The sequence below is a fragment of the Bufo bufo genome, chromosome 8, assembly GCF_905171765.1.
Source record: "Bufo bufo chromosome 8, aBufBuf1.1, whole genome shotgun sequence".
Classification (NCBI taxonomy): Eukaryota; Metazoa; Chordata; class Amphibia; order Anura; family Bufonidae; genus Bufo; species Bufo bufo.
Window position 1 is genome coordinate 47486389 of NC_053396.1, and position 20460 is coordinate 47506848.

Consider the following 20460-nt stretch of genomic DNA (forward strand, 5'->3'; position numbering starts at 1 on the left):
AAGACGTGGAAGAAAGCGAAAAAACTACCATTCAAATGGATAGAAGAATAGCCAAAATGGCAAGGACTCAGCAAACAACCAGCTCCAAGAAGATCAAAGAAGGTCTAAAGTTACCTGTGAGTACTGTTACAATTAGAAGACGCCTATGTGAAGCCAAGCTATCTACAAGAAGCCCCCACAAAGTCACATTGTTGAAAAAAAGACATGTGCTGAAGAGGTTACAATTTGCCAAAGAGCACATTGACTGGCCTAAAGAGACATTTTGTGGACTGATGAAAGTAAGATTGTTCTTTTTGGGTCTAGTGGCCGGAGACAGTTTGTCAGACGACCCCCAAACATCGACTTCAAGCCACAGTACATTGTGAAGACAGTGAAGCATGGTGGCGAAAGCACCATGATATGGGGATGTTTCTCATACTAGGGTGCCTATTTATCGTATACCAGGGATCATAGATCAGTTTGAATACATCAGAATTCTTGAAGATGTCATGCTGCCTGATGCTGAAGAGGAAATGCCCTTGAAATGGGTGTTCCAACAAGACAACGACCCCAAACACACCAGTAAACGTGCAACATCTTGGTTCCAGACCAACAAGATTGACGTTATGGAGTGATTAGCCCAATCCCCAGATCTTAATCCAATAGAAAACTTGTGGGGTGACATCAAAACTGCAGTTTCTGAGGCAAAACCAAGAAATAGAGAAGAACTGTGGAATGTAGTCCAATCATCCTGGGCTGGAATACCTGTTCACAGGGGCCAGAATTTGGTTGACTCCATGCAACACAGATGTACAGCAGTTCTCAGAAACAGAGGTTATACAACTAAATATTAGTTTAGTTTAGATTCAAAGGAAAGCAAAATCTTCAAACATTTTTCAGGTTATATAGTGAATGCTTGAGTTTGTAAAGAAGAATACAAACACTGCTATTTTTTTGAACAATCTAATATTCACTTTTTTGCAGATTTTTTTTAGAGGAACAACACAAATGTGATTTTTCTTCATGTTTTGATTTGGAATAGAATGTGTAGTGTTCCCAATGCATTTGTGTGTATGGAAATAAAAGCTATTAGAAGGATTTTGAGCTTTTTTTCACTTTTTTAAACACACTGCTATTATTTTGAACACAACTGTACATATAGCTGCTGATACCTTCTTCTCAACCCTGTTCTCTCTTTAGCATTCACTCTTAGGGCTCATGCACACAGCCGTTGTTCGGCCATGACCATATTGCTGCCCGCATAAAACGGGTCCGCAATATGTAAGCACCGGCCATGTGCGCCCCACATCACGAATGCGGACCCATTTACTTGCAATAAAGTAATTGTGCTGCCTGCATTTTAGAGCGATGGTTTAGTCTGTATCAAAGGCTTCAGTGCCACGCCACACTATTCAACTGTATAGCTCTTCTTAGGAGAGTTGTATCTGTGGCCCTAGGCAAAACATCCGTGGCCCAAGCTCCAGATGTTTTGACCTAGCGATACCATAGGAGAAGGTGGCCCACTCTGGCACTGGCCCTTCTGGCTTTTTCCAGAATTACTACATGGGCAGTCCAGCCCTGGGATAATGAGAACATAGAAAATTAACAGGACCAGAATTCCTACAGCAATTCTAGCACAATAAAAAAAATTAGAACCTCTTATTATGTTGAGTGACATCAGTCCCAATGTATGACTAATTTTTCATTACAAGTTTTCCCGACACCCAGAAAAAGCAACATAAGGGTAACTACAGTATATGCAATCAGGTATCATTTTCTGACATCCTGTATCTCAGTATAAGCTGTTGTAAAGCTTAAAACCTACTGCGATTTTGTATACCTCAAAGAGCTCTTTCTAGCTATTCAGCTACATAAAAATTAAAACCTTGCGACTAACAGTTAATTTACTAAAATAGCTGGTGTCTGGTTAGGCATATTTTTCTTACAAATACAGAAAAAAAATTTGATTTATCTTTTATTTCAATATTTGTATGATATGTCTTAAGGAGAATCTGGAGAACAAGCATTTCACAACCAGTAGGCAATTAATATGTAAATATGATATCCCTACACTGATCATTTTGATTTGCATTGGGTATTCTAGAAAGACTAAGAAGATCAGAGGGGAAAACACATGTAGTTATGCAAATATTAGCTGTGAATTTGCAGAGTACATTATTGGCATGGCACTGTAGGTGCATGATGATAGAAGTAAAATAGAACTCTTCGTATGCATCAGAGCGGGGTTGTCCAAATGAATAATCCATATAACAGAATACCACTACAATTAATGGGGTTGAAGGGATTCTATAATAGCTGAATATTTTCTTAATAACTAGTATTGAGCGAATCAACGTATCTGAAGCAGAATTCGGTCAGAAGTTGAGGAAAACTTTGATTCACAACAAAGCTGAATTTCCTTGCCTACCTGCATCTTAGAGCGATGGTGTCATCAATTCACAACCGTCTAGTCTGTATCAAAGGCTCCAGGCTTAATGGCTTGTGTCCTATGAGACTGAATGGTGGGTCCAGGAACCATGCTGTGCCACGCCACACTATTCAACTGTATAGCTCTTCTCAGGACGGAGAGCTGTATCTGTGGCGGACACTACTTTTGTTGCCCTGGGCAAAACATCCGTGGCCCAAGCTCCAGATGTTTTGACCTAGCGATACCATAGGAGAAGGTGGCCCACTCTGGCACTGGCCCTTCTGGCTTTTTCCAGAATTACTACATGGGCAGTCCAGCCCTGGGATAATGAGAACATTGAAAATTAACAGGACCAGAATTCCTACAGCAATTCTAGCACAATAAAAAAAATTAGAACCTCTTATTATGTTGAGTGACATCAGTCCCAATGTATGACTAATTTTTCATTACAAGTTTTCCCGGCACCCAGAAAAAGCAACATAAGGGTAACTACAGTAGATGCAATCAGGTATCATTTTCTGACATCCTGTATCTCAGTATAAGCTGTTGTAAAGCTTAAAACCTACTGAGATTTTGTATACCTCAAAGAGCTCTTTCTAGCTATTCAGCTACATAAAAATTAAAACCTTGCGACTAACAGTTAATTGACTAAAATAGCTGGTGTCTGGTTAGGCATATTTTTCTTACAAATACAGAAAAATAATAATTGATTTATCTTGTATTTCAATATTTGTATGATATGTCTTAAGGAGAATCTGGAGAACAAGCATTTCACAACCAGTAGGCAATTAATATGTAAATATGAAATCCCTACACTGATCATTTTGATTTGCATTGGGTATTCTAGAAAGACTAAGAAGATCAGAGGGGAAAACACATGTAGTTATGCAAATATTAGCTGTGAATTTGCAGAGTACATTATTAGCATGGCACTGTAGGTGCATGATGATAGAAGTAAAATAGAACTCTTCGTATGCATCAGAGCGGGATTGTCCAAATGAATAATCCATATAACAGAAGACCACTACAATTAATGGGGTTGAAGGGATTCTAGAATAGCTAAATATTTTCGTAATAACTAGTTGTCACGGTCACGGTTCTGGCCGTGACTCCTTGGGAGCCGCATACAGTTGCCCGCGGTTTGGGTTGTTGTTTCAACCGCAGCTTGAGGCTTGATGTAGTTTGCCTCAAGTGCGGTTGCCGCGGACAACAGGTATGTGTGCGGTCCCTTTGGAGTTTGTGTGTCTGTATGTATGCACTTATGTATGTCTGTGTGCACTCTGTCTTATGTTTGGTGTGCACTGACATCTTCCCCTCACTGTGGTTGCCCGTGGCAACGTTTGGTTGTAGTGTGTACATGTGGTGTCTGAAGCAGAATTCGGTCTGAAGTTTAGGAAAACTTTGATTCGCAACAAAGCTGAATTTCCTTGCGCTTCTTGGTAACGAATCAATTTTACCAAAAATGGGGCTGCATGTGTTACAAAGTGAAATTAAGAAGTCCTGGAATGTGAGTTCACCCATAATGTGGTGCAGCCGGCCAATCCGCAGGTAGCCATTGTCCTGTGACCTAATGATGGGAAATCTGGTTCATTTTGGGGATTAGTTCATTCTGATTTAGTTCACCTGTAACATTAGTTGAAAAGTTTAGTTTTTTATAGTTCTTCTTCTTCTTTAGTTCATTCTTTCTTTGGCTCTGTGATGCTACTTGCAAGTGATTAGAAGCACAGATCTACTCTGTTACACATAGGATCTGTTTTTCTACTTTTCTAGTAGTAGGAACAATAAAGCAAGTGGTAGTGACAGTAAATGATCCTTCTGGAGCTGCTGTGTTATCACTGTCTACTCCCCCAAGTTGCTTTAGTTCCTAATCTTTGTCAGGAATGTGAACTAAATGAGTTAGTTCACTTAAAAATCTGTTCATTTTGGACAGATTTTTCATGAATTACCCATCACTACTGTGAGCTGAGCATAGGGAGAGACATGACAAGCGCTTAAGTGCTAGGAACAGTGTTGCTGCAAACTGTTAATATTGGAGAGGGAGAGTGCAGGGAGACTGAAAGGATAGTGTAGGGAGACTGCAGGGAGACTGTATTGTTGTGCGCATCACTATGCAGAGCACCGACATTCATAGTTAATCCATTCCATTAGCGATGCAGTTTGTGTGCCTCCGTTTTAAAAGCTTTGCACACCTTTGGGGGAATTTTTTTTTTAGATTGCATTTTACTCATTTTGGGAACAAAATTATTTTTTTCAATTGGTCTTTCGAAAAAAAAATATTGAGTCATTCTGTTTTTCTAACTGTGTGACTGGTACGTTCACTTTTTGCCAGTCATCTAATAATCCTTATCTCTAAATTACTAAGAGGTCATAAACACTTATTTAAGCCACGTTCTTATCAGTAAGATAAGGATTGAGCCTTAATGAGTGTTTATAATCTCAGAGAGCAGAGATAAGGAGTCCATCAGCTACCTGTCTGACTGATCAGAGATAAAATTCAGATTCTGCTAGTAGAGCATCTCAGCGCTGTACAAAGAAAAGGACTCCATATTTTAATAAAGACCAATTTAAAAAGATTATTTTTATCTAATCATGAGTACAATACAAAAAAATAAAAATGCCCCCAAAGATATACATAGTCTTTAAAGGCATGTGTCATATATCACTATGTGCATCACTGCTGCTGCCGACACCAGTGGCTTAGCTTCCAGGGAAGCAGCTGCTTTGGGGCCCCAACTATGAAGGGGCCCGGAGCAGTACTAGATACAGTAACAGAAGTAATAGATCGGGAAGAACTGCCTGTCATGTGATTTTCTCCTCTCATAGCCCCTCCCCCCCTAGAGTGTGCAGTCCTTCCATGTTGTTTTCAGTGCATCAGGCAGAGCCAGCATCTTGAGTTCCACTGGTAGCCCCGCCCCTTATACGAAGCCTGGCTAAGACTCTACCTAAGCATTGAGGCTGGGCTGGTCCATGGAGGGGAGAGGGTTTCTCTTTTGGGACCCGATAGCCATTCATACTGTTGAAGACAGAATCAGAACTCGAGTTCCCTCTCACCAGCCAGAGGAGTGCAGGCTTTATTTAAATTCCACCAGCATTAGTCACTTGCTTAGCTGGTAGCAGCTAGCCAGCTTCTGCCCCCACGCCCCTACAGAAAGATAGAACAATTCATCTTCCTGCTGGTGGTAATAGAAGACAGCTCAGGTTGGCAGTCGGGACTAACAGGAGGGGAGGCTGCAAAGACTGTGCTGTCTGATCCTGTCTATATCTTCACAGACTGCAGAGAAAGGGTAGGTGTATGTATGTATACAGTGTGTATGTGAGAATATATGTGCGTGTATATACAGGTTGTGTGGGAATGTACAGTGTTACTATGTGTATGTATATATATATATTTATATATACATACAGGGAGTGCAGAATTATTAGGCAAGTTGTATTTTTGAGGATTAATTTTATTATTGAACAACAACCATGTTCTCAATGAACCCAAAAAACTCATTAATATCAAAGCTGAATATTTTTGGAAGTAGTTTTTAGTTTGTTTTTAGTTTTAGCTATTTTAGGGGGATATCTGTGTGTGCAGGTGACTATTACTGTGCATAATTATTAGGCAACTTAACAAAAAACAAATATATACCAATTTCAATTATTTATTTTTACCAGTGAAACCAATATAACATCTCAACATTCACAAATATACATTCCTGACATTCAAAAACAAAACAAAAACAAATCAGTGACCAATATAGCCACCTTTCTTTGCAAGGACACTCAAAAGCCTGCTATCCATGGATTCTGTCAGTGTTTTGATCTGTTCACCATCAACATTGCGTGCAGCAGCAACCACAGCCTCCCAGACACTGTTCAGAGAGGTGTACTGTTTTCCCTCCTTGTAAATCTCACATTTGATGATGGACCACAGGTTCTCAATGGGGTTCAGATCAGGTGAACAAGGAGGCCAAGTCATTAGATTTTCTTCTTTTATACCCTTTCTTGCCAGCCACGATGTGGAGTACTTGGACGCGTGTGATGGAGCATTGTCCTGCATGAAAATCATGTTTTTCTTGAAGGATGCAGACTTCTTCCTGTACCACTGCTTGAAGAAGGTGTCTTCCAGAAACTGGCTGTAGGACTGGGAGTTGAGCTTGACTCCATCCTCAACCCGAAAAGGCCCCACAAGCTCATCTTTGATGATACCAGCCCAAACCAGTACTCCACCTCCACCTTGCTGGCGTCTGAGTCGGACTGGAGCTCTCTGCCCTTTACCAATCCAGCCACGGGCCCATCCATCTGGCCCATCAAGACTCACTCTCATTTCATCAGTCCATTAAAATTTGGAAAAATCAGTCTTGAGATATTTCTTGGCCGTCTTGACGTTTCAGCTTGTGTGTCTTGTTCAGTGGTGGTCGTCTTTCAGCCTTTCTTACCTTGGCCATGTCTCTGAGTATTGCACACCTTGTGCTTTTGGGCACTCCAGTGATGTTGCAGCTCTGAAATATGGCCAAACTGGTGGCAAGTGGCATCTTGGCAGCTGCACGCTTGACTTTTCTCAGTTCATGGGCAGTTATTTTGCGCCTTGGTTTTTCCACATGCTTCTTGCGACCCTGTTGACTATTTTGAATGAAACGCTTGATTGTTCGATGATCACGCTTCAGAAGCTTTGCAATTTTAAGAGTGCTGCATCCCTCTGCAAGATATCTCACTATTTTTGACTTTTCTGAGCCTGTCAAGTCCTTCTTTTGACCCATTTTGCCAAAGGAAGTTGCCTAATAATTATGCACACCTAATATAGGGTGTTGATGTCATTAGACCACACCCCTTCTCATTACAGAGATGCACATCACCTAATATGCTTAATTGGTAGTAGGCTTTCGAGCCTATACAGCTTGGAGTAAGACAACATGCATAAAGAGGATGATGTGGTCAAAATACTCATTTGCCTAATAATTCTGCACTCCCTGTACACACACACAGGTGAAACTCGTAAAATTTGAATATCGTGCAAATTTCATTTATTTCAGTAATGCAACTTAAAAGGTGAAACTAATATATTAGATAGACTTATTACATGCAAAGTGAGATATTTCAAGCCTTTATTTGCTCAGGGGGTATGGATTAATTAGCTGACTAGAGTGTGATACTTTGAGCCGAGGATATTGAACCTTTTCACAAAATTCTAATTCTAAGCTGCATTAATGCAATTCCTTTTAATTTGCATTACTGAAATAAATGGACTTTTGCACAATATTATAATTTTTCGAGTTTCATCTGAATATATATATATATATATATATATATATATATATATACATATATACAGTGGATATAAAAAGTCTACACACCCCTGTTAAAATGTCAGGTTTCTGTGATGTAAAAAGAGGAGACAAAGATAAATCATTTCAGAATTTTTCCCACCTTTAATGTGACCTATAAACTGTACCACTCAATTGAAAAACAAACTGAAATCTTTTAGGTGGAGGGAAGAAAACAAAATAAAAAAAATAATATGGTTGCATAAGTGTGCACACCCTCTTATAACTGGGGATGTAGCTGTGTTCAAAATTAAGCAATCACATTCAAAATCATGTTAAATAGGAATCAGCATACACCTGCCATCATTTAAAGTGCCTCTGATTAACCCCAAATAATGTTCAGCTGCTCTAGTTGGTCTTTCCTGAAATTTTCTTAGTCGCATCCCACAGCAAAAGCTATGGTCCACAGAGAGCTTCCAAAGCATCAGAGGGATCTCATTGTTAAAAGGTATCAGTCAGGAGAAGGGTACAAAAAAATTCCAAGGCATTAGATATACCATGGAACACAGTGAAGACAGTCATCATCAAGTGGAGAAAATATGGCACAACAGTGACATTGCCAAGAACTGCATGTCCCTCCAAAATTGATGAATAGATGAGAAGAAAACTGGTCTGGGAGGCTACCAAGAGGCCTACAGCAACATTAAAGGAGCTGCAGGAATATCTGGCAAGTACTGGCTGTGTGGTACATGTGACAACAATCTCCCATATTCTTCATATGTCTCGGCTATAGGGTAGAGTATGCAATATATTCGGGACTGCGCGACTCTCCACTGCCTAATCTTCTTAATTTCGAATCATCCGGCTGTATAAATATTAAACGAACACCAAATTCCAAAAATCCTCCTCCTACTACAGCTCCTGCGGAGGGAAACGTACTAATAGTGAAATACTGTATACACCCCTCACATGCGCTTCAGCTGTTAAACTAGCAGGGGCAGGTAGGAGTTAGGCACATCAAATCACACTTTCCACAAAACTTTCCCCGATTCTCTTGTTTCTGACGTTGGTTAGTGTTGGGAAATACGCCCCTGATGAATCTTTGGCGAAACCCGGGTCGGGCAGGATTATCGGGTTGAGAGGATTTTATATGCTGTTTGTCATTCTACTCTTGTGAGTATATTAAAGAAATTTTATGCAAAAGTGAATGAGCGGTGTTGCACTATTGGAGTTTTTATGCTCTAGCAGACTACGAAAGAAACAAGATAATCGGGGAAAGTTTCGTGGAAAGTTTGATTTGATGTGCCTAACTCCTACCTGCCCCTGTGAGTATAACAGTTGAAGCGCGAGTGAGGGGTGTATACAGTACTTCACTATTAGTGTGGTAGGAGGAGGATTTTTGGAATTTGGTGTTCGTTCAATACCTATACAGCTGGATGATTCGAAATTAAGAAGATTGGGCAGTGGAGAGTCGCGCGATCCTGAATATATTGCATAGTGACATTGTGAATTTAACCCACTTCACTATTGAGACTTGCAGCGATAAAACCGTTGGGATCACATTTTGGAATTTTTTATTATTGTAACATATGGGGTAGAGTGGCAAGACGAAAGCCTTTTCTTATGAAGAAAAAACATCTAAGTCAGGCTACATTTTGCAAAAACACATCTGAAGTCTCCCAAAAGCATGTGGGAAAAGGTGCTATGGTCTGATGAAACCAAGGTTGAACTTTTTGGCCATAATTCCAAAAGATATGTTTGGCCCAAAAACAACACTGCACATCACCAAAAGAACACCATACCGACAGTGAAGCATGGTGGTGGCAGCATCATGCCAAGGGGCTGTTTTTCTTCAGCTGGAACTGGGGCCTTAGTTAAGCTATTATGAACAGTTCCAAATACCAGTCAATATTGGCACAAAACCTTCAGGCTTCTGCTAGAAAGGTGAACATGAAGAGGAATTTCATTTTTCAGCATGACAACGACCCAAAGCATACATCCAAATCAACAAAGAAATGGCTTCACCAGAAGAAGATTAAAGTTTTGGAATGTCCCAGCCAGAGCCCAGACCTGAATCCAATTACAAATTACAAATCTGTGTGAAGAGGGCTGTGCACAGGAGATGCCCTCGCAATCTGACAGATTTGGAGTGATTTTGCAAAAAAGAGTGGGCAAATCTTGCCAAGTCAAAATGTGTCATGCTGATAGACTCATACCCAAAAACACTGAGTGCTGTAATAAAATCAAAAGGTGCTTCAACAAAGTATTAGTTTAAGGGTGTGCACACTTATGCAACCATATTATTTTATTTTTATATTTTTTCTTCCCTCTACCTAAAAGATTTCAGTTTGTTTTTCAATTGAGTTGTACAGTTTATAGGTCACATTAAAGGTGGAAAAAGTTCTTAAAAGATTTATCTTTGTCTCATTTTTTTACAGCACAGAAACCTGACATTTTAACAGGGGTGTGTAGACTTTATATATATATATATATATATATATATATATATATATATATATATATATACAGAGAGAGAGAGATAAAATGTGTGTCTATATATACAGTATATATGAGTGTGTTTTTTTTAAATGTATGCCGCATAATGTATTACAGTATTGTTTCTTTCTGTACAGTAAGGGGTTGTCATAAGTATCCGACTGCTAGGAAGGTGAAGTCCTCAGGGTGAATGGAATGGCAGTAACATGCACGCTGTCGCTCCATTCATTTGTATGGGAAGTGTACAGCGCTGACCTGCCGTCCCATAAAGTTAAATGGAGCAGAGGGCGCTTGTGTGACTGTCGTTTCATTCAATCCAGGGACTCACCCGATTCTTGTGATCTCATTCTGATTTCCAGTGGTCAGATCCCCACCAATCAGATACTTATCCTCTATCTTGTGAATAGGGGATGAAATCTTAGGCCTTGTTCATATTTCCATTTTTCATAGCATGCATACTGTAGTACAGGAGGCTGGCCAAGGAAGGAGGTGGGCAGAGGCTGGGATGGCTATCTGACAGCTGCATGCTGATCCAAACCTCTGCCCACTCCTTCCTCTGCCATCCTTCTGTATTATATCATACAGTACATGGGAGCCTCCCTTATCCACCCCACTGCTGCGCTGTGTATTAGTGTTTACTTTGGCACATTTACATATGCACACAAGTGGTGCCAGGATAGTCGGGTGCATGTATATGTAAGTGTGCCATAATTTGCATCTCTGCCATCTGTGTAGGTCCTGGGTCTCCACACAGCAGGGCACTTGACCACTGCAGCCAATAACTGTTTGCAGCAGTGATGTGTCACCCATGAAGCTTGTAAGTGGGTCATGTGTCACACAGATGACGCAACACCACGGCGGCCAGTTATTGACTGCAGCGGTCACGTGTCAAAAAGGATGCAAAAATTTACAGTCATTTTTTTTTTTTTTGTATAAAATAGCCACAGGAGTGGATTTTACACAGGATGAGAAGGTTGCAAAAAAGTGTGTCTGTGGAGTGGGGGGCCACATTCAAAAATTTGCTGTGGGGCCCAGTCAGTTCTAGCTACGCCCCTGGCTGACACCCTCCTTATTGTGTCATGGGGCAACTACTGTCACTGTTACTACCGCTGTTGCTGCCACTCTCCCCACTCTGTCATGGGGCCACTACTGTCACTGTTACCGCCATGTATGGAGCCGGCTCACTTCCACAGCCCACTTCATACATTCCCTCAACCGCCACGACATACGAGTTTACCTGATTTATAGCAATTTGTGACAAATTAATCTGTAACAAATCGAATTTCTTGGCAAACTTCGGCTAATCGGCCAAAGCTAATTTTTCTAAACTTCGCTCATCTCTAGTTATAACCATATGGAAAAGCCACTTAATTTTGTTGTAACTATATAGAAATAGTTGTGAAGGAACACTAAAAGAGAAAATGCAAAAAGAATACAAAAATATCTCAGCATTTCTTCCCTTCATCTCATCCTTTCCTTGGTCCTACCTGTTCTCACATTACAATCACAACTGAGAAATAATAAAGGAATCTTCTGTCTCACAAGCTCAGACATTCCCTTTCCTCCAAACAATCCTGTGACTTGCTGTAGGACAACTGGCTGGAGCAGGAGACTTTCTACTGTGTCCTGTTGTCACGGCCATGCCCATGACCGTGACTTCTTTACCGCATGCAGTTGCCTGCGGTTTTGTATGGGTGTTCAACCACGGGTGAGGGCCGCTTGTGTGTGGCCTCACTTGTGGTTGCCGCGGGCAACTAGTGTTGTATTTAGCAGCAAAGCAGCCTTAGCGTCGCTAGGCAGCTTGCTGCCCTGGCATGCGGTCTCACCTGACTTCCTTTATGTTAGGTGTGTGTGTTGTGTGCACGGTGTATTATGTATTGTGTGCACTTCCCCTTTATGTGTCTTTCCCTTCTGTGGTACTGGAAGGGTTATCTTCCTTCCCAGTGTGTGTGTGATGTCACTGGGTGTGTCCAACCCTTGGGTGTGGCCACTTGGGCCTATATAGACCCTCTCTTTAGCAGGGCTCAGTAGGTTGTTTCAGTCTTGCTAGCTGGAGCAGCCTCCTGTCTTTTCTATCCACCTGTGAGAGCCACCACTGTGGTCATACTCATACTGTCACGGCTGAGGATGGGGGAAATCCTCAGCCGTGCGTGCCGGGTGATGTTATGGCTGCTCAGCCAGGAGAACAGGATAGGGAGCAGGTCACCTCCTAACAGCGTCCCTACCCCGACCCTAACTCCTAACTGCATGGGCCGACCTTAAAGGTAGGAGGACCCATACGCAGGAACCTCGGATCCCTAACTCACCCTCCGTCCGGTCCCTGCGCTAGGAGTCAGGGTAAGACGACCTACTCCTCCTAGGCACGGAGGAGCAGGAGTCTCACTGACCAAGCTGTTGGGAAAAGGGGAACAAATGCAAGCATATGTATATGGCAGGTGCTGCACTAGTTCCAGCCACCTGCCACAGCCCTGCTGACTGGATCCGTGTGCAGGAAAGCTGAAGTCCACAAATAGCAAACAGAAGTCAGCACAAACTCATCCACACACCGGAACCCAGATACATGGCAGCACTGAATAATACAGGAAAACATAAACCGAACATCACACAGACTTAGCTAAACTTAAACTTAAACTTATGACCACAGTGGTGGCTCTCACAGGCGGATAGAAAAGACAGGAGGCTGCTCCAGCTAGCAAGACTGAAACAACCTACTGAGCTCTGCTAAAGAGAGGGTCTATATAGGCCCAAGGGTTGGACACACCCAGTGACATCACACACACACTGGGAAGGAAGATAACCCTTCCAGTACCACAGAAGGGAAAGACACATAAAGGGGAAGTGCACACAATACATAATACACCGTGCACACAACACACACACCTAACATAAAGGAAGTCAGGTGAGACCGCATGCCAGGGCAGCAAGCTGCCTAGCGACGCTAAGGCTGCTCTGCTGCTAAATACAACACTAGTTGCCCGCGGCAACCACAAGTGAGGCCACACACAAGCGGCCCTCACCCGTGGTTGAACACCCATACAAAACCGCAGGCAACAGCATGCGGTAAAGAAGTCACGGTCATGGGCATGGCCGAGACACCTGTCTGCAGTTGGAAAAAAGATTATTAATCTCTGCCCACTTTGCTTATCAGAAACCAACCTAAGATAAAAGAGATCAACAGATTTTAACTCCTGCAAGATTTCTACAAATCTGTGTCAGGATCATAAATAAAATGCAGTTAATGTTCCCTTTAAGAGTATCTGTAAGCATAAGCCCTATTAACCCAGACATATTGCCTATTAGCCTCGATCATACTGTGTTATTCCTTAGAAGTTCAGATCTGTGCCCACGTTTTAGAGAAATGTGCCCTTTATTCATTATGCTAAAGAAGTATCTGGAGCACTGATGGATGGCTTCACCACAACCTTTCCCCCTTAGCCACTCTCCCCACACCTTAAGTGACAAGGCCAGGCATCCTCACTGTCTTTTTGCCTGGCCCTATAATCACAATTAGTGTTGAGCAAATTGAAGTTAACGAAGTGGAATTCAATTTGCTGCCGATTCGTGGTAACAAATACATTTTTAGCTGAAATGTCGGTAAAAAAAAACATACTCACCTCCTCCATTTGAGCATGTAGAGGCCGTTGTGCCCACCTTAATTGAAGAAAACGTGCCAATTCTCATGCTTGCTGATGTGTGACTTCATCACTTCATTATGCTGATGTGGTGACATCATCAGGTTAGCACGGGCATGGGAATTGGCGCGTTTTCTTCAATCAAAATGGCCGCAATGGCCTCTCGGCAATCATATGGATAAGGTGAGTGTATATGAATATACATATTTTTTTAACCCCTGATTAACCCCCTGATAGGCTGAATGTGACTCTCAGATGCCGCGATCATCGTTGAATGTGGCATCTGAGGGATTATATGACAGGGGTGGTGCGATTGTCGAAGTAATTCGTAACAAATCAAATTTCTTGATGAAATTCGTCGAAGCAGAAAAATCACATTTTTGAAAACTTCGCTCTAATCACAGTGCATTCACAAGCGTGTGCACAGGTCAGATCTTTGGGATCATTTAACTCAACATAATGGACCCTAACAGGCAGTATGCCTGATGTTATACGGTTGATGGAGGACTACTACATAAACGAGAACTAGAATATAAAAATATCACTTGTTTATATGAAATATGTGATGGTATACCAGATGGATGCCTTACTACTTTATCATGGTTTGAAATGATAGGACTGGGGCCTGCAGCTTCTCTGCTCCTATAGCTGCTGACAATTCTTCCATTATGTGCTCCATAAATAAAGCACTGTTAAAGGGAATATTGTGGATCACACAACTATATCCTTAAAAGTGTTATCCCATCTCTAAAACCCGTAATATTTAAGCCATCCAGCTATGGCTCTAACATTTGTATCCCCTGACTTATACCTGGTGGATACTTCATGGGCTCATTCTTTTCCATCACAGTGGCCTTTACATGTTGCAGTAATAATTCCAACCCCAGTCGAGTGTGCTACTGGAGCAATTTATTACAATTAGAAACAGTGGCAAGCATGCTAATCCTACATTCCATAGCAAGACGACCCGCATACCGAACATTATATCTACATAACAGGTGAAGCTGACTCAAATATTTTGTGGCTACTATTAGCTTTAATTATTTATTTTACTTCATTAAAGCATGCTCTTTGAGGAGTAGCAATATCAGAATTTGAATAATTGATTCAAGCTCATAAACTATTGAGTTGATAAATTGCAAGCCCATAAAATATATCATTAGTTCAACATTATGAAAAATGTAATATATCTCAGCAGTTAAACTAAAGTATCAATAGATCAATAATTTAAACAAACATTCTATTTTAGTGACGATGAAGAATTGATGAACATACTCGAGACCTGCATGTCGTCAGGCACAGGATTTTGATGTTTGTGTACCTTCTCTACTCTAAAACATCCTGACAGATGTTGTTTAAATGAATATAGATTTTTTTTTAATACCAAAGGGCTTTGTTCAATGGTCAATGCGATATCATAAAGTAAACCAGCTTATTGATTTTTCTACTTCCTATACGAGTGTCTGTCTTGTTCTGTCACAGCTTACATTTTACATAGACAAATCATTTAATAGGATCAAATATATCCCACTATGCATAACGAAAGGTATAATGAGTAAAGATAGCTGGCATAAAAAAAGACAAAAACTGCGTTTTTGGTTTGGGATTGAAATTCAGATTTCCATCTTTGTTGGGTCACATGCTCCTACTTTACTGATGACGGTAGTTGAATTATGCATAATTTACAAGTGCCCAGGTCAGTGTGGATTAGAATCAAAAGCCATAACAGGCCTGTCAACATATAAGTATCTCAGTAGCTTAGTCAATACCAAAGTTTCACGACTTATGCTTTACAATGAAATTAAATGACAGGGAATACATTTGAATGGACCAAAGAAGGCAGTTTTCTTCCTTTATTTAGATTTATTTTATTCATTATTTATCTACTTTGCATTTCATAGGGTGAGCCCACATATTTCATATTTCTTGGGAATTTAGCAACAAAGTACAGTACAAAGTCACTAAATGTTTCCCTTTCAATGTAAAAAGTCTGCAGTGGATTTGAAGCATGCTTTGTATTTTCAAATGCACAACATGTCCTATATGCTGTGCAAATGGTATGTATTTTTACTGTCAAAAGAGTCAAATCTGAGGCTTTAGCCTCACCCAAATCTATTTGGGTCTCCCATTGGTTCATCTTATAGCTATTCGTCATCTTGCTGATAAAAATAATATTTACCTGGTGTCCCCCTTTTAAACTTTTCAGCTGCAGATCTACCAATTATCAGGCTCCTCTTCTGCCATCCCAGATGGCTACACTGCTCTTCAAACCACCTGATGCATGCTGTGCAACTGGCAGCCCAAGATACTTCCTACTGCCCTTGGAATGGCCAGCACTGCTCATGTGAGCACTGCTGACCAATCAAGAGCAGGCCTGCACAAGCAGTGAGTGTATTGGATTTCAGATGCCCAAAATGCATCAGGTAGTCTGAGAAGCATGTGGTCATCTTGGATCAAAGAAGAGCCCTGGAATCAGCAGATGTGCAGCTAAAAAGATGAAAAGGATGTCATGGTGTAAGCGTTCATTCCCCAATTTATGTGCTTTATTTTTTTCAAGTTCAATGTTACAATGTGTTATAGTATCTCAAAATAAGACATCTTCAATTTGGTGATTTGTACTACAAGCGTTAGCAAAAGCTTTCAAGAAAGATTTACTTGTCTCAAAAGCCCTAGAACAATTCAAACGTTCAACTTTTCCTCGTTTTGTTTTCCCTTTTTTTTATTGTACATATTCATAAATATTTCCAAACTAATGTAATATGGTGAACTCATTTTTCTAATTTTTTTGGTTTGTAGACACTGTGCATGGCAGGGTTAATGGTTCTTCTAAGACTTTTCTCAACAGGTACCAGATCCCAAAACTGATACCTACATTCCTATGTGATTATTTTAGATAAATGTTCAATGCACACACACATTAAACAATTTTATCTAAACAAGATGTATCTCTGCTATCCACCATCTTGGGCACACAACGAGAGATTACTAAGATCTGACCCCAGCTAAATGATTATTTCTTTACTCTCTATGATTGTATATGCTATAACTGCTGCTGTATCTGTATATGTATTGCTTGCTCAAACAGTTATTTGACTTCCATCATAAACATGTTTGCTTAACGTTTTTATTTTCAATGGGAAAAGACGTGAAAGGTACTGCCAAACATCTCTGATGGTGGCTTATGTACTGAGCCTACAGAAGAATATTAGATTGTCAGGGAGTCTTACTGAAAATGTTCAGCCATGGGTTCAGCCAACAACATTTAATGGTGTATGGGGCCTTTCAGTTTCAGCTGACTAGTTGGTATTTTATTCTTACTGATAGATTCAGGTAGATAAAAGACTTTACAACACGCATGTCTTCTCTATAAGTGCAAAATACTTTTTTGTAGTGATAGCATTTGATTTCTTTATGTTTACTATATTATATTTATAGATATTTATCATAATAGATATTTATCATTTATATCTATTAGTCCTTTCAAATATGCTTTGTGTGTGGAACATGAAAAAGAAGCAGAAATTGGAACAATATCTACCCTACCAATTTGGGAGAAAGTCCTTGCTTTATATAGAATTCTCTAGCAGCTATAACATATCAAGTATAATTGAGACTAAGCAGTACATGGGCAAATCCCAAATTAGAACCTTTCTTGAAAATAATGTAATATAGCAAAGTTAAAAAATTTTAAGCAATGAGCTTATAATAAGCAGCTTTAAAAAAAAAAATGTATATATATACACATTTTAATTTTGCTATGTCTTGTGACTCACAAAATATTGTGATTTTGTTATAATTCCATAACATTCTCCAGATATGTGCACATCATTTAATTAATATATATATATATATATATATGTGGGAATATGATATTCACTACATTGACATGCATTTTTTTGTATAACAGTTGGCACACAATATACTGACACTGCACTTAATGACATTTGATAAGCTGGCTGACAACTGATAATGTGGTGTTTAAGTGCCCTGAATATATATATATATATATATATATATATATATATATATATATATATATATATATATAATAGAAAGGATGGGCAGCACTCCAAAAAGTAAAAAATACAAAAATCTTTATTTACCCCAGTGGGCCAGTTGCACCCACCAGTTTGCATCAGGAACGGTGCTGCCACTGTTTTTTCTTTTTTCTTTTTATATATATATATATATATATATATATATATATGGAAAATATCAGGTATCAGCATTTTTCATAACTGTGTGACTTGGCTACATGCCACTTGGCTTGAAGCCTATTTGCTTTAATATTCACAAGATCTCTACATGTGCTAATAAAAAGCTCAACTGCATGCCGTTATTTCATATTTATATATCTTGTGGTTTATTTTTTCTAAAAACCCTAATATAATGTTATTAATACAAATTCTAGTTTTTTTAAAAACATGTGTTCTTTTATTTAATTACAGTCAAAAGAATTACATGTGTTTTTATTAGATATGAGCACATGTTTTGAAATTTGATTCAGCTATGATTCTAATAAATCAGTAAAAAAATTCGATTCTGGTCCAAATCGATTCTACCTGAATTAAAAGTGCTCCAATTGAGCTACAATTGGTGTATGACACTCTGAGGTCTCCTTGGACTCCAATTTTTCTTTCTTGCCTTTCCTTTTTATAAAGTTCTCTCCCCCCTTCCCCTAAATTCAAGCTCTTTATCGCAAAGACAGCAATATATAGTCAGAGAGACACTGACATATGTAGCTATGGGTAATGTTTTTAACAAAACAACTTGTTTAAAAAAAACAATGCCGATTTATGCTTTTTAAAATATAAATACAGTTCAAAAAATGTACATTAGTGGGGGAAGATGCCTGTCCATATCAATCAATCAAGCAAACAAAAAAGGATGCCTTAAAGGGGTTGTGCAAGAATATGGGGGGTGATTCGGTAAAGCTCTCCACTTGGCCAGAGCTGTAAAGGGAAGCTTACTTGCTTGCTTCCCGGTGCTTACTCCCACTCCCTCTTCTCCTGGCCTTCAAGAATGCACATGTCCATCTGTTCAATGTTTCAGTACTTTTTGCACAACTTGCTGTTCTCTAACAAGGAGCTTGAATAAGACATTTCACCACCCCTGACCTGCCTATTTTAATAGCTACATGTATTCCCCACGTACTAACAATTCTGGAGCATCTATTCTTATGACTCTGTTGTGCCATTCCTCTATTATTTCTACTAGAAGTTATGAATTAATTGCTAGCAGTCTGCAGTAAGGGTACAGAGGGGAGGTAACCAGTTGGGGGGGGGGGGGGGGGTACCTTCACAGTCTGAAAATGGCAGCACTAATTGGATAGAGTCAGTCTGTGCAGGTACACTGGTTACCTCCTCTCTGAACCATTACTGAAGGCTAATAGCAATTCATTCATAACTTCTAGTGCAAATAATAAAGGAATGGCACAACATAGAGCCATAAGAATAGATGCTCCAGAATTGTTATTATATGGGGAATGCATGAAGCTATTAAAACAGGCAGATCAGGAGTGGTGAAAGTCCCCTTTAATGCCAAGATTAATAACAGGTGTTTGATCTGTGAATCGCCCATAATATTTCCTGGTTCAATTAGAATTGGTATTTGATGTTCACATTTTGACATCATGAGACCAAGACGACACCTAACAAATGATCAACAGTACCTCGCCATGGTCAGGTTTCAAGCAGTATGTTTTCAGGCGGAAGTGGCCACTGAGCTTGGGGAACATCAGACTGTATGTTGATATTGCTACTATGAGCAGCCTGCATGGCCTAAGCATGCTACCATGGCCTGCAGAATCTCCCATTGAGTCATTTGTTGGCAATAACAAAGGGATCTGCCAGCAATGGATCTTAATGATTTGTATACCCAAGTGTATTAAGCATGGTAGAACATGGTAGAACATTCCTCTGACAACCATTCATAACCTCATTGATAGCATGCCAAGGTGTGTAAGTGTGTGTTTTTTCTTTATGTGGTGCTAATACTCGATACTAAATAAATTGATACGTATTGAATGTTTTGTTTCCATTATTAATAATTTGCATGTCATTAACATTTCTAACACTATTGAGATTCAATTTTATATACCATATATACAGTGGGATGCGAAAGTTTGGGCAACCTTGTTAATCGTCATGATTTTCCCGTATAAATCGTTGGTTGTTACGATAAAAAATGACGGTTAAATATATCATATAGGAGACACACACAGTGATATTTGAGAAGTGAAATTAAGTTTATTGGATTTACAGAAAGTGTGCTATAATTGTTTAAACTAAATTAGGCAGGTGCATAAATTTGGGCACTGTTGTCATTTTATTGATTCCAAAACCTTTAGAACTAATTATTGGAACTCAAATTGGCTTGGTAAGCTCAGTGACCCCTGACCTACATACACAGGTGAATCCAATTATGACAAAAGAGTATTTAAGGCGGTCAATTGTAAGTTTCCCTCCTCTTTTAATTTTCTCTGAAGAGTAGCAACATGGGGGTCTCAAAACAACTCTCAAATGACCTGAAGACAAAGATTGTTCACCATCATGGTTTAGGGGAAGGATACAGAAAGCTGTCTCAGAGATTTCAGCTGTCTGTTTCCACAGTTAGGAACATATTGAGGAAATGGAAGACCACAGGCTCAGTTCAAGTTAAGGCTCGAAGTGGCAGA